General features: G+C 38.6%; 1 protein-coding gene across 2 annotated transcripts in view; it reads right to left on the bottom strand.

Moving 5' to 3' along the window:
* Positions 1 to 2,890: 2,890 nt before the first annotated feature.
* golm1 (golgi membrane protein 1) overlaps positions 2,891 to 11,857 on the bottom strand; it is a 71,197-nt gene continuing 62,230 nt past the window's right edge. For both annotated transcript variants that reach the window (XM_034170435.1, XM_034170436.1), the window contains exon 11: positions 2,891 to 3,062. The gene's annotated coding sequence lies outside the window, so the exon portion shown is untranslated. The remainder of the gene's footprint in view (positions 3,063 to 11,857) is intronic.

Here is an 11,857-nt window from a genome sequence, read left to right as displayed (position 1 = left end):
AGTGAGAGTGCCCTCCCCCTTCTGAGCTCCTCCGACAATGGCCTGACTGTTGCAGACAGCCAGGAACTTTTTTAGCGGTTTAGAAATGTTTTTGGCTGTTAAGCTTTACCTCACTTCACCACCAAAAAATGTTAGTGGACTGAAAGTTATCGGAACTAAATTTATTGAACGCTAATTGGTCTGATGATGGTTTTCAAAGTTATCTGAAAAGATAATCCGATAATGAAAACATTAGCTTTGATAATTAGCGGTTAGTGGAACTGTGCCCACCACTGGCCTTAATGACCTTGAATAGTTTTCCACAAAATGAATGATATGTTTAACAACAAGTTCTAGTCAACCACAAAGTAGCACATCAACATGTTCTTAAAACATGGTCGAAATTACAGTATCACAATTCAGTGAGCATTTTAATCAAATCAAGTGTTTGCAAATAAAAGACAAGTGCTAAGACATCTGCCAAGTATACCTCACAGGGGAACAAAATACACAGTGGAGATCACCGCAGATTTTTAACATAATTCAGAAAAAAAGGTAGTTCATTAAGACAGAGAGTCATGTGCTCTTGCACGAGTTCCCAAAGTACCCACACAGACCTCTCAGTAGGTGTACTTACACTAACAGTGTGTCTGTGGGTTCTGAAATAGAAGCATCTGTCCCGTCTGTGCTTGCTGTCTTGTCAAAAATTGGCGTCAGAATTAGTGTATGCACTTCGATCAGTAGCCCTTGATAACGCAGGAAAAAATCTGCGTGTCCTCCTTGAGCTTCCACCAGATGGACATCATAGTTTATGTGAGAAATGGGCTCAGACCATATTTTAATGTCGAATTATATTTGATTGTTGGACTAAATGGACATACGTTTGCTTTGGAACACTGCCTTGAAAGTAACACGAGGTCATCATGTCTTGACCTCATTTATGACATCACAACAGGGTAATGTCATGCTGAATCACCTAACAGCCTGTAATATATTGATTTATTAATATGTTGATTTATACTTGGGTGGGGTTCCAGTTAATTTTCTAAAAGCTAAATTCACGTGGTCTCAGTAGTGCATCCTACGACTCCAAACATTTCTTTTGTGTGCAATCAGTCTGAGTTACAGTTAATATGTCAAAGCTTTTGACTACTGAACCACAGTTGTCATTCTTTAAGATTCTGCAGATTAATAACAGTAAATATACTTCTTCACTCACACCACACCACTGTGTGTGAAGAAGCCTTTTTCACCTTCGAAGATGACAATCACATGCTCTAACAAGCAGCATGGGGTCCATATAAGAGTGTGAACATTTCATGAATTTTCATATTATATATACACATACACACACATACATACACACTGTATGTACATCTAAAGGGTATGTACAGCACTTCACTCTTTCCACACTTTGTTACAGGCCTTATTTCAAAATGGACTAAAAGGAAAAAAAATGTTTTTAATTAGTTTTTTGCAAATTAAAAACAAATAAAAATACACTAAGAAATCACATGTACATAAGTATTCACACATTTGTGCAATAATTTGTTGATGCACCCTTGGCAGCAAACACAGGCTCAAGCCTTCTTGAGTATGATGCCACAATCTTGGCACACCTATATTTGTTCAGTTTTGCCCATTCCTCTTTGCAGCCACCTCTCAGCTCCATCAGGTTGGATGGCAATAAAGGTAATTCTGATTGATATCTTGGCTGTGTGCTTAGGGTCATTGTCCTGCTGAAAGATGAACCATCACCCCAGTCTGAGGTCAAGAGTGATCTGGAGCAGGTTTTCATCCATGATGTCTCTGTACATTGCTTATTCATCCTTCGCTCAATCCTGACTAGTCTCCTAGTTCCTGCTGCTGAAAACATACCCACAGCATGATGCTGCTCCCACCATGCTTCACTGTAGGGATGGTGCCTGTTTCCTCCAAACATGATGCCTGGCATTCTGCCAAAAACTTCAATCTTTGTCTCATCAAACCAGAGATTTTTGTTTCTCATGACCTGAGAGTCCTTCAGTGCCTTTTGGCAAACTCCAGCTGGGCCTACCATGTGCCTTTTACTCAGGTGTGGCTTCCATCTGCTCACTCTACCATACAGGCCTGATTGGTGGATTGCTGGAGAGCTGGTTCTCCTTCTGGAAGGTTGTCCTCTCTCCACAGAGAAATGCTGGAGCTCTGACAATGGACCATCGGGTTCTTGGTCACCTCCCTGACTAAGGTCCTTCTCTCCCGCAATCGCTCAGTTTAGACGGGCAGCCAGCTCTAGGCAGAGTCCTGATGGATCCGTACATCTTCAATTACAGATGATTGACACCGCTGTGCCTCATGGGGACCTTCAAAGTAGCAGAAACGTTTCTGTACTCTTCCCTGGATTTGAATCAGAATCGCCTTTATTGTAAGTTTAACACCTATACCTAAAAAAACCCGATGTGTCCCAAATCCACACAAGACCGTGAATGCAGCGCAGCATCGCCGCATGAATTAATAGAGGGTTTTCAGGTGATGTATCGGTCACCTCATTATGTGCCACGCGGCCATTCTGGATTACAACGCGGTGGCCACTGTGATACACTGCGTGCATTTGGCGAACAATTGCAGATGATTAGAAAATTCAAGAACAAACTGAATTTTCAGTTTCAAAATTTATTTTTTCAATTTTTTTTTTTTTTTTCCGATTACAAAACCTTTGATCTGGACTCAGCTCCATAAATTTTGAGCTTCATGGCAAAGACTGTGAATACTTATGTATATGTGATTTCTTAGTTTTGTTGTTGCTTTTATTAAATGTGTAAAATTCTTAAAAACTTTTTTCATATTGTCATGATGGGGTATTTTGTGTAGAATTTTGAGGGGAAAAAATTGAATTTCATCTATTTTGGAATAAGGCTGTAACACAACAAAATGTGGAAAAAGTGAAGTGCTGTGAATACTTATGAGATGCACTGTGTACATTTTATATATCCCCAGACAGAATGGAAACAATGCTGTATTGGACTGCATTACCCTGTAGGATGCCATTGTGCAGCTCCCAACAACTATTCTGATGTGTGGCACCCCTCAACATCACAACAGCCCTGTAAGAAAAAAATTAACATTGTGTAAGCAGTATAGTATTTTATAGGGATGTACCGATACCACTTTTTTCCAGACTGAGTACAAGTACATATATTTGGGTAATCGTTGATACAGAGGAGCTATACGAATACTTAATGCATGGGTTAAAGTTCTCCGTCACCATGACGCATTTCCGTCATTTGGAATATTTAACCACACATACGCGTGCGCACGTGTGTCGTGTTTTGGGTCCGAAATATGATAGTCTCATTATCAAAGCAACATCCCATTCTGCGCTAATCAAAGCAGCCAATGTCAGAGTGGACTGCGGAGGAAGGGACTGTGTGAATTTTCCATCCTCTCCGCTCTGTTTCCTGCTTGGCATGAGCCACGGTCCTTCTCCTCCCTGTCTTCGTGGGAACATTGGCAGACACTCCCCAAGTAGAGCGAGGCGTGGCTTTGCTTTGAACCAATGAAGTAATGATCCGACTCTGCTTCGATGGTTTGTCGCATTATCTTAATTTTCCCCCCGCTAAAACCCTAAAGAGCATATGTCTGAGTAATATTACCTTTTTTATATTAAACCAACCTGTTATGGTCTTCTAAAACAGTTGATAGATGTATTTTATAATTTAAAAACGGGGCCGATGCTAACGCGTTAGCATGTCTATAACGTTTTCAATGTTAAAGTTAGCATTCCGTGGTGCGAGTAATTTTTAGCCAAATAAAAGATAGTGAAAGTTATCAGTAAATTATTCAGCGTATATGCACAACTAATATACTAAGGTAAAATAAAATGAAATGTGGACTAAGTAATGTAAAACAAGAATTATATACAACTGTTTAAGTTTAATGACAATTTGTTTTGGTCAAACCACATCTAAGCTGTGTTTTTACACAAGAAAAAATAAAATGCAGTAAAGTGCACATTTGTGTCTTTTTTCATGAAAATAACTTATTAAAGATCACATATTACACTTTAGTCAGGCCTTTAAAATACTTTTGTGGACTCTTGTTGTAATATGTTGTCAGTGGTCGAGATAGTTTCTGTAGGAAACCTGATGGAAATCTCTCAAAATAAAACAAAACATTACTCGAGGTATGTTTTTGACGAATATAACATCATAACTTTATTACAAGGTCAAACATTGATGTTGCGTGATAAAGGCCTTCTAATAACTCACTTCAAGAAATAATGGCAAAACTCACATGTAAATAAAAAAACAAAAAAAATGATTAATCGATTACTAAAATAATCGTTAGTTGCAGCCCAAGTTTGTTTTATGAGTGAGAGGATTTTACAGATTAAATGTGAATAAGCCAGTTTTGAGTTTCTCAGTGCACATGCGTTTTCAAAACTGGTGACAGTGTTACTTTGTGCACAGCAGAACAATGTTGTCAGTTGCTTTAGGCCCTAATTTTGTATTTTATTGACTGTACAGCCAGCAAGACAGCACCCATTTGGTGCATTCACCGAATTAGAATGGATCAAAATACTACAGAAGACAAAGAATTTTTACTTGACAGTTTGAAGTAAGTTTTCTTTGTTTCAGAGGACTTCATACCCATTAAAATTCACCAGAATATACAAAATTTGACTTGCTCTTTTATAAAATTTCTGGGGGAGCACCCCCAGACCCCCCATAATCAATAGTGTGTTTTTACTTCACAGACTGAAGTGACTTATTTGTTTCAGTGGGTTTCATACCCATTAAAATTCACCAGAATATACAAAATTTGACTTGTTCTTTAAAAAAAAAAAAAAAAAAAAACAAATTATGTGGGAGATGCCCCAGACCCCCATAGTTTGAAGTGAGTTTTCTTTGTTTCAGAGGGCTTCATACCCATTAAAATTCACCAGAATATACACAATTTAACTTGCTCTTTTAAAACATTTGTGGAGCTGAACCCCCAGACCCCCCATAATTAATACTGTATTTTTACTTCACAGACTGAAGTGAGTTTTATTTGATTCAGAGGACTTCATACCCATTAAAATTCACCAGAATACACAATGTTCTGGGGGGTACCCCCAGACTCTCCAGAATCAAGACTACACCCCACCCCCCTTTTATCTACCTTTATGTTCAGGTTTTGCATTCTTTTTATGCTTTGTCTGTCTCTCCTTAGAGGCTATTTAGAATAGATTTGTATGCTGTATAATGTGTTTATTGTATTTATTGAGGAAAAAAAGAGTGTGTGCCCCCACTATGCCACATTTTAGGGAATTGCTGGCATTGAGTTTTGCCAGGAAAAATTTTCAGTCAGATGAAAATTTATTGCTTTAACCCATGACTTAATGATACCATTACAGTTTATGATGACTTTGAAAACATGTTTTATTCATCAGTTGTTCCTTACTTTTTGACTGTAACTGCTACCAATATCATTAGCTTTGATTTTATTTACAAACATTTCACTTAAATCATGTAAAGGCCCAGTCACACGGCACTTAACGAAGGGCAACAAAGCCCAAACAAAACAAGAAAACTGGACTTTCGTTGGCATTGTTTAACCTTCGAGCACCTTTGTTCCTGCAGCTGGCGCTTCGTCAGGATTTTTAAACTGTTGAAAAATTTGAACGAATGCCACTGAAAACCTCAATTTGTTTTTCATTTTGTTGTTGTTCTTGACTTTTTTATAGTTTGCTTAGTTTTTGTAATATTAGAGTTTAGTTTGCCTTTGCTCAAAGAGCTGAATGTTTTCATATAGTATAGAAACCGTTTGTGAGCGCTGCTGCTGCCACTGCATTCATGTACCATCGTAAATTACAGGGCAATCTCAGCCAGTTTGCTTGGATTTTTTTTATCTGGGTGGGAGGTCAGCTTCACTGGGCTCAGGAACCTTATATAGGCCAGAATTGATCTTTTTATTTGGATACAATTAATTATTTTGCCACAAGCAACTGCGGAATTTGAAACAAAAAAGTTGTGTAATGTCCAACAGTACTTTAACGCAGCCTCAGCAGCAGTAGCAGCAATCGCCTCCTGCGTGCGCTTATGTTTTTTATTAAATATAACAATATGAGTGTAGGAATGACAATCCAGCCCTTATATACATGTGGCAACAGGTAGATGATTCAAATGATTATAAAGAGTTGTTCTGGAAGGCAGAATTGATGTTATGGATCAGTGGCAGCTCATGGAATAACTGCACATGGGGAGTCAATGCGTGTTCACACGGACTGATCAATTTACTGCTCTGATATATTCAATCATCTTTACACTTATATTTATTTCCCCTTTTGACAGTTTTCTGTTATAAACCAATATGTATGGCTCAGTAACATAATACAGTGATAGAGCAGCCACCACGGCACACCAGCGTTTTTTTGTTGTTTTTAATTTGAGCAAGACGGATCGCGCAGCATGTCCTCAGACAGTGAGGATTCTGATGATGAAGGAGATGATCCCTCTTTCGTTCTGGATAGGGCTGCAGCTATCGATTATTTTAGTAATCGAGTTCTATTGATTATTCTGGCGATTAATCGAGTAATCGGATAAAAAGTACTTCTGCGTTTTTAAACAACATCAATAGTCCAGGGCTCTCCCTAAGCAATGGCACAATGTCACTGCGCCAAAGTGTTGGCATTTTGCTGAAAAGGCGATGGGAGGTGGCTTTCTGTTTTGTTTTCTCCAACTTGTAAAATGTAACCATTTTAAGTTTTGTGGGGTTTTTTTTATTTTTTATAAAGGCTGATGGACTGGGTCCCTGTGTGGATTTTTTTTTTATCCCTCTTTCTCTGCAATTCAGCAGATGCATTTCAGCTGGAGGTTGAACATGCAGCCCCGTAGTCATTTTTTTAATTATTTTTATTTAAGTTACCATGTTTGTGAAGTGTTGTGTGTTGCTCAAAAAAGCAAAAATTAAAAGTCCAATACTCAGTGTGAGTCTGAGGGAAACACAGAAGAAAGAGTGGACTTCTGCTGTTTGTCAATGTAGCCAGGGACAGAGCTGTGACTCGCACGGTCTGAGAGCCCCTCACACTGGGCAGAGAGAGAGACAGCAGCCGGCCACCGGGTCAATAGTCCCTCCCCACGTAGAGCAGACCGTGTGTGTTTTTTTTTAAAATAGACAAACACACTGCTTCGCTTTAAATGCACAGTAAGTCTATTTCAGATGATCAGCGTGGACCACCTTTCTCTTAAAAGGCTTTATTTTACTCTATGTGTCACGCTAGAAAGCGGTAGCTATTGTTGCTAATTTGATTAGCTGTTATGCTCCAGTCTTCTTCTGGTTTGGACGTGCGCACAGATCTCCACAGTGGATTGGATCACATGCTCGGGCGCTATGAGCTCCATCCCAGCACTGAGTCCTGGAACTCAGAGATGCAGACACACACTGCTCCAGCAGTGGCTCCAGGCGTGTTTCATTTAAAGTTTAGTTTTGTTCCTCTTTCGTCCCTTTTGCGCTCTCGTTTCACAGGCTATTCTGTGATAAAGCTCTTTCGTCCACCTTTTCTCAACGAATTGTGATTTTTGTTTTTTTTTCCCTTCCTTCAGGAATCGTCGTATGCCGTGTGACCGGGCCATAACATCACTTTTTGACTACAACAAATTGTCTTTTAACATTAACTGTGTGTTTCTTAAACATGACACTGCCAGATATCTCACTTAAACGTAACCTGTGGACTTCATTATGACAAATACTACAGCACCAGTAACTGAACTGAAACTGTCCGTCAATACTTTATGTCTATGAGGACTAAAGGCCTTCTTTGACAATGTGAGGGGCAGATTCATTTTGATGAAAAGCAGCTTCTCGCGTTATCAGCTGTGAGCCTGCTTATTTTTATCTACAATGTGTGACACTGAGCTAAACACCCTTTCACTCTCCACACAATTTTTTTTTTTTATCTTTTAATTAAATACGTACAGGTAACATACCACAAATGCACCGTAATGTTTTTTTTTTCCCCAAAGTGGAACGGGGACCATTGATGGGCATGGTGTGCGCGCACACGACGTTGCACGCACGCACGCAACAATGTCACAAACATGGAGGCAAAACGGAGCAATTTTAACATTTTAGTTTTTTCTTTTTAATCCCCTCCCCCGTCTGCATATAAAGTAATGGTAAATGCCACACTGGCAGAACCATTTATGTATATTAATACACATAGATGCAATTTATTCTTTATATTTTAGTTTTTTCTTTGTGGATCATGGGATAATTTTCTCGCATTCAGACAGAGTAGCCCGTTGCCTGTGGTACTGAGCCATTAATGAATGAGGCGCGCAGTGAGTCAACTTCTACCGCAAAGTGCAGCTCGTGGAGGGTCTGAACCCAGCGCCACAGACATTCTGCAAACGGATTACACCTGTAGCTGATCGAGCAGGTCTGCCATCTGTGTGAACACCCACACCAAGGGCTGAAACTCACCAACCTGATGGACAATCTCTGCCGTTGAAACCCTAATCTGAGTTCTGATGGAGGAACTGGCACAAAGTGCCGAAGTCACGGAGGAATTTTTTTTTTTTCAGCTACACGAGGAATTAAAGTATTTTCAGTGTTGTGTTCTAAACTCAAGAGGCTTTACGTAGATTATTCTTCAGAATTGTATGATGTTGAATTCCACGAACAGGTAAGACTTTTAGTCATACTCTGTGTGAATTTACTCTGCATGAGGACAGCGTGTTTCAGCCTAATAATGGACAGCATGATGGACATATCTCGACTTTTAAGTAAATTACTGAAAGCCTGTAAAAATGCGTAATTAGCCACATCAATGTTTAAGCCATAGTGTTAAAAACGTATGCAAAAATATCAGCTGTAGTCCGGAAATACGGAGCGGTGAACATGAAAATCCCACATTGAGAGATTGACATCACACTGCTGTCAAGTGGTATCGGGTCACGTAGTATCGGAGACGTTTTATGATTACAAGTACGAGTGTATGAATACGGGATGGGGATTAAGCCAATACTAGTATCGGGATCAATGCATCCCTAGTATTTTATGCATAATATATACACTAGGGCTGAAATGATTCCTAGAGTAATTTGATTAATTCAGTTACTAAATGCTTCAAGGCACAATTCTCTGCCTCGAGGCTTTGTTAATTCACTACTATGTGCACGATACATGCGCAGCACACTACATCATCTTTTGATGCCGTGAAGCGCACGCAAAGTGCGGATGCAAAATGGACACGGAGACAGCAGAACAGACGAGTGGCAGGGAGTACAAAATAATCGTGGAGGAAAACGTCAGAAACTGTCAAAAGTGTGAGCCAATTATCAATTAAACTGAAAGCAGACACCGTACAATGTGTACTGCTAAATGGAATTAGCTTTCCATAACAGTACTTCTATGTTACAGTACCTGAGCTGTATGCATTGAGCCTGCCAAGCGGACCCAACAGATAATATTAATGTCACACTGTGTTTTAGGCAGTGAGCAGTCCAGTCGTCATTTGGACAGTCAACTGTTGAAAAAGACTGCTGCAAAAATAGTGGACGGCTTGCTCAAAGCCGTCTGAAATATGTGCATCATCAGGGTTGTAACGTAGCAGGCACATGGTAGCACCACTCGGTACTGCAAATAATTAAAGAAATAAATATACTTCTCATTTTCGTCATATGAAATCAGCCGCTGATCACTGACTGAGCGCTACAGCGCTATGTGGGAGGCCCAGTCAAGCACAGGAAAACACAACTGAAAGTCTGTCTGACTCAAAGAAAGAGGGGGAAAAAATCCGCCATCAAAATCCTTAATTAAATAATCCAAAGCTCCTCGTCGCTGCTGTTACATTCAGAAATGTATTTATTTAAAGCCTTCGTGTTTGCTTTGAAGGAGGAAAAAACACCGAGCGGCGGGGGGGGACATGTGAGCGAGAGGAGGGAGGAGGCTCCGCTCATTTTTCACATGAAAAGTGAAGTTAAAAGTTTTCTGCAGCAGGAACCGTGCATCCAAGTGCAGCGTTGAGAAAGACATTTAATGTTTATTATTATGCCTCAGTTATTTTTTTATTTCTACCTTCTTAAAAGTAATGTGGAATTACTGTTACTATTTTTTGTTTATTTTTCACTTTAGGAAAAAACGACGGTGTAATATGGCAATATGTTTAACTTTGTTTTGGTCAGCTTTTTTGTTAACTTTAAAATCCAGAATATGCCAATGCCACTAAATGGACTCATTTCTTTCTTTAAAGAAGCAGCTACCAATGCAGTTATGCCACCAAAGTCTGCCAATAAAAGTTTATTTTAAGAGGAGCTGAACTGGTTATTCATTAAGATGACTATTATTATTTTCTCTGTCAGGTATTACTGTTCAGTTAAGCTTAAGTAAGTTAATGAAACTAATTATTTTTTTTATCCGATTACTCAATCACCAGAATAATGTTAGAACTACTCGATTACTAAAACTAATCTATAGCTGCAGACCTGTTATAGACCAATTGACAAATTATACTTTCTGAATGTGCAATATTGAACATGATGTAAAGAGTATTTTTTATTATTATTCTATGATTTTTAAATTTCTGTCTAGGAGCTAGCCCTATAATTCCTTCAGAGCTGTTATGTTTGTCTTGGTGGCTTCATGCACTAGTTGTTTAAAGCGGTTTTTGAGTAAAATTTTGGTTGTTTGTATAAATATGTTTATTACAATAATATACATTTCAGTGTAAAAAGACATGTTTAAGAATTAATAATGATTTTTTTTTTCAGCTGCTTAGTGGCTCCTTGAAATTCTGACTGGCCCCTATCTTTTTCAAGTTAGGACCCAGCTGGGTCCCAAGCCAAAAATTAATAACCCAGTTTTTAAGTACAGACAGATTTACCATAGAGTACCATACTGCTTATATTTCTTAATGATTAATGTAAATAAATCCATGACTAAATGTTCATGTCCTTCCCCTGACTTGCCTAAAAAGTAGCGTAAAAGTGATGATTGTGTTATAGTAAAGGATGCCATTACTTATGCACCCCAACAGTTTAGCTTTGATAACATATCATTATTTAATTCTTATCAAGTTAGAGATTTTTTTTCAGTGGATAATTTTAATACAAAGAAGCCTGACTTCTCACCCCCAACTCCCCACCCTGCTAAAAAATAAAAATACAACAAGAGCAACCAGATTTTCTGACATCTGCCAATCCGGATCCGGATCACCTCCAAAATTCAGTGCCATCTTCCATGCCCTAATATCTATCTATGGTACACATTTGGTTAGAATCCATGAAGTAGTTTTGAAGTAATCCTTCAAAGCCTATATAAAGAGAAATCTTGATCCAGAATCCGGATCCAGATCACCTCCAAATTTAACGGAGTTTTCCACTGCCCTACTATCTATCTGTGGTGAAAATTTGATGAGAATCTGTGAAGCAGTTTTGAAGAAATCTTTTCAAAGCCTATATAAAGTGAAATCTTGATCCAGAATATGGATGCGGAACATCTTCAAAATTCAGTGGAGTCTTCATGCCCTAATATCTATCTGTGGTGCAAATTTGATGAGAATCGGTGAAGTATTTTTTTTTTTTTATTAGCTTTTTGTTTGAAAAGGCAACATCACAGTTATATTCTACATTTACAATCACAGTTAGTCCTTTTTTGGTTTTACACCACTATAAAACAAGCAAATTAAGAACAGTAAAAAACATGAACAACCGAACTAAGCACTCACAGTCATGGAACACTTCATTAGAAAAGGCAAATAAAATGACGATCAACATGAGAAATTCAGTCATGAAAGTCATGAAAAGTCTGCATGGGTAAAGAGATATGAAGGTGATCCATTTGTTCCAAATTTCATAGAAACAGTCCTTTTGAATTCTCAGAGAGTATGTTAATTTTCCATTCTATAAATTTCAAA

Source organism: Thalassophryne amazonica, chromosome 5, assembly GCF_902500255.1.
Source record: "Thalassophryne amazonica chromosome 5, fThaAma1.1, whole genome shotgun sequence".
In the NCBI taxonomy this organism is placed as follows: Eukaryota; Metazoa; Chordata; class Actinopteri; order Batrachoidiformes; family Batrachoididae; genus Thalassophryne; species Thalassophryne amazonica.
This window is presented reverse-complemented; position numbering and strand designations above follow the sequence as displayed.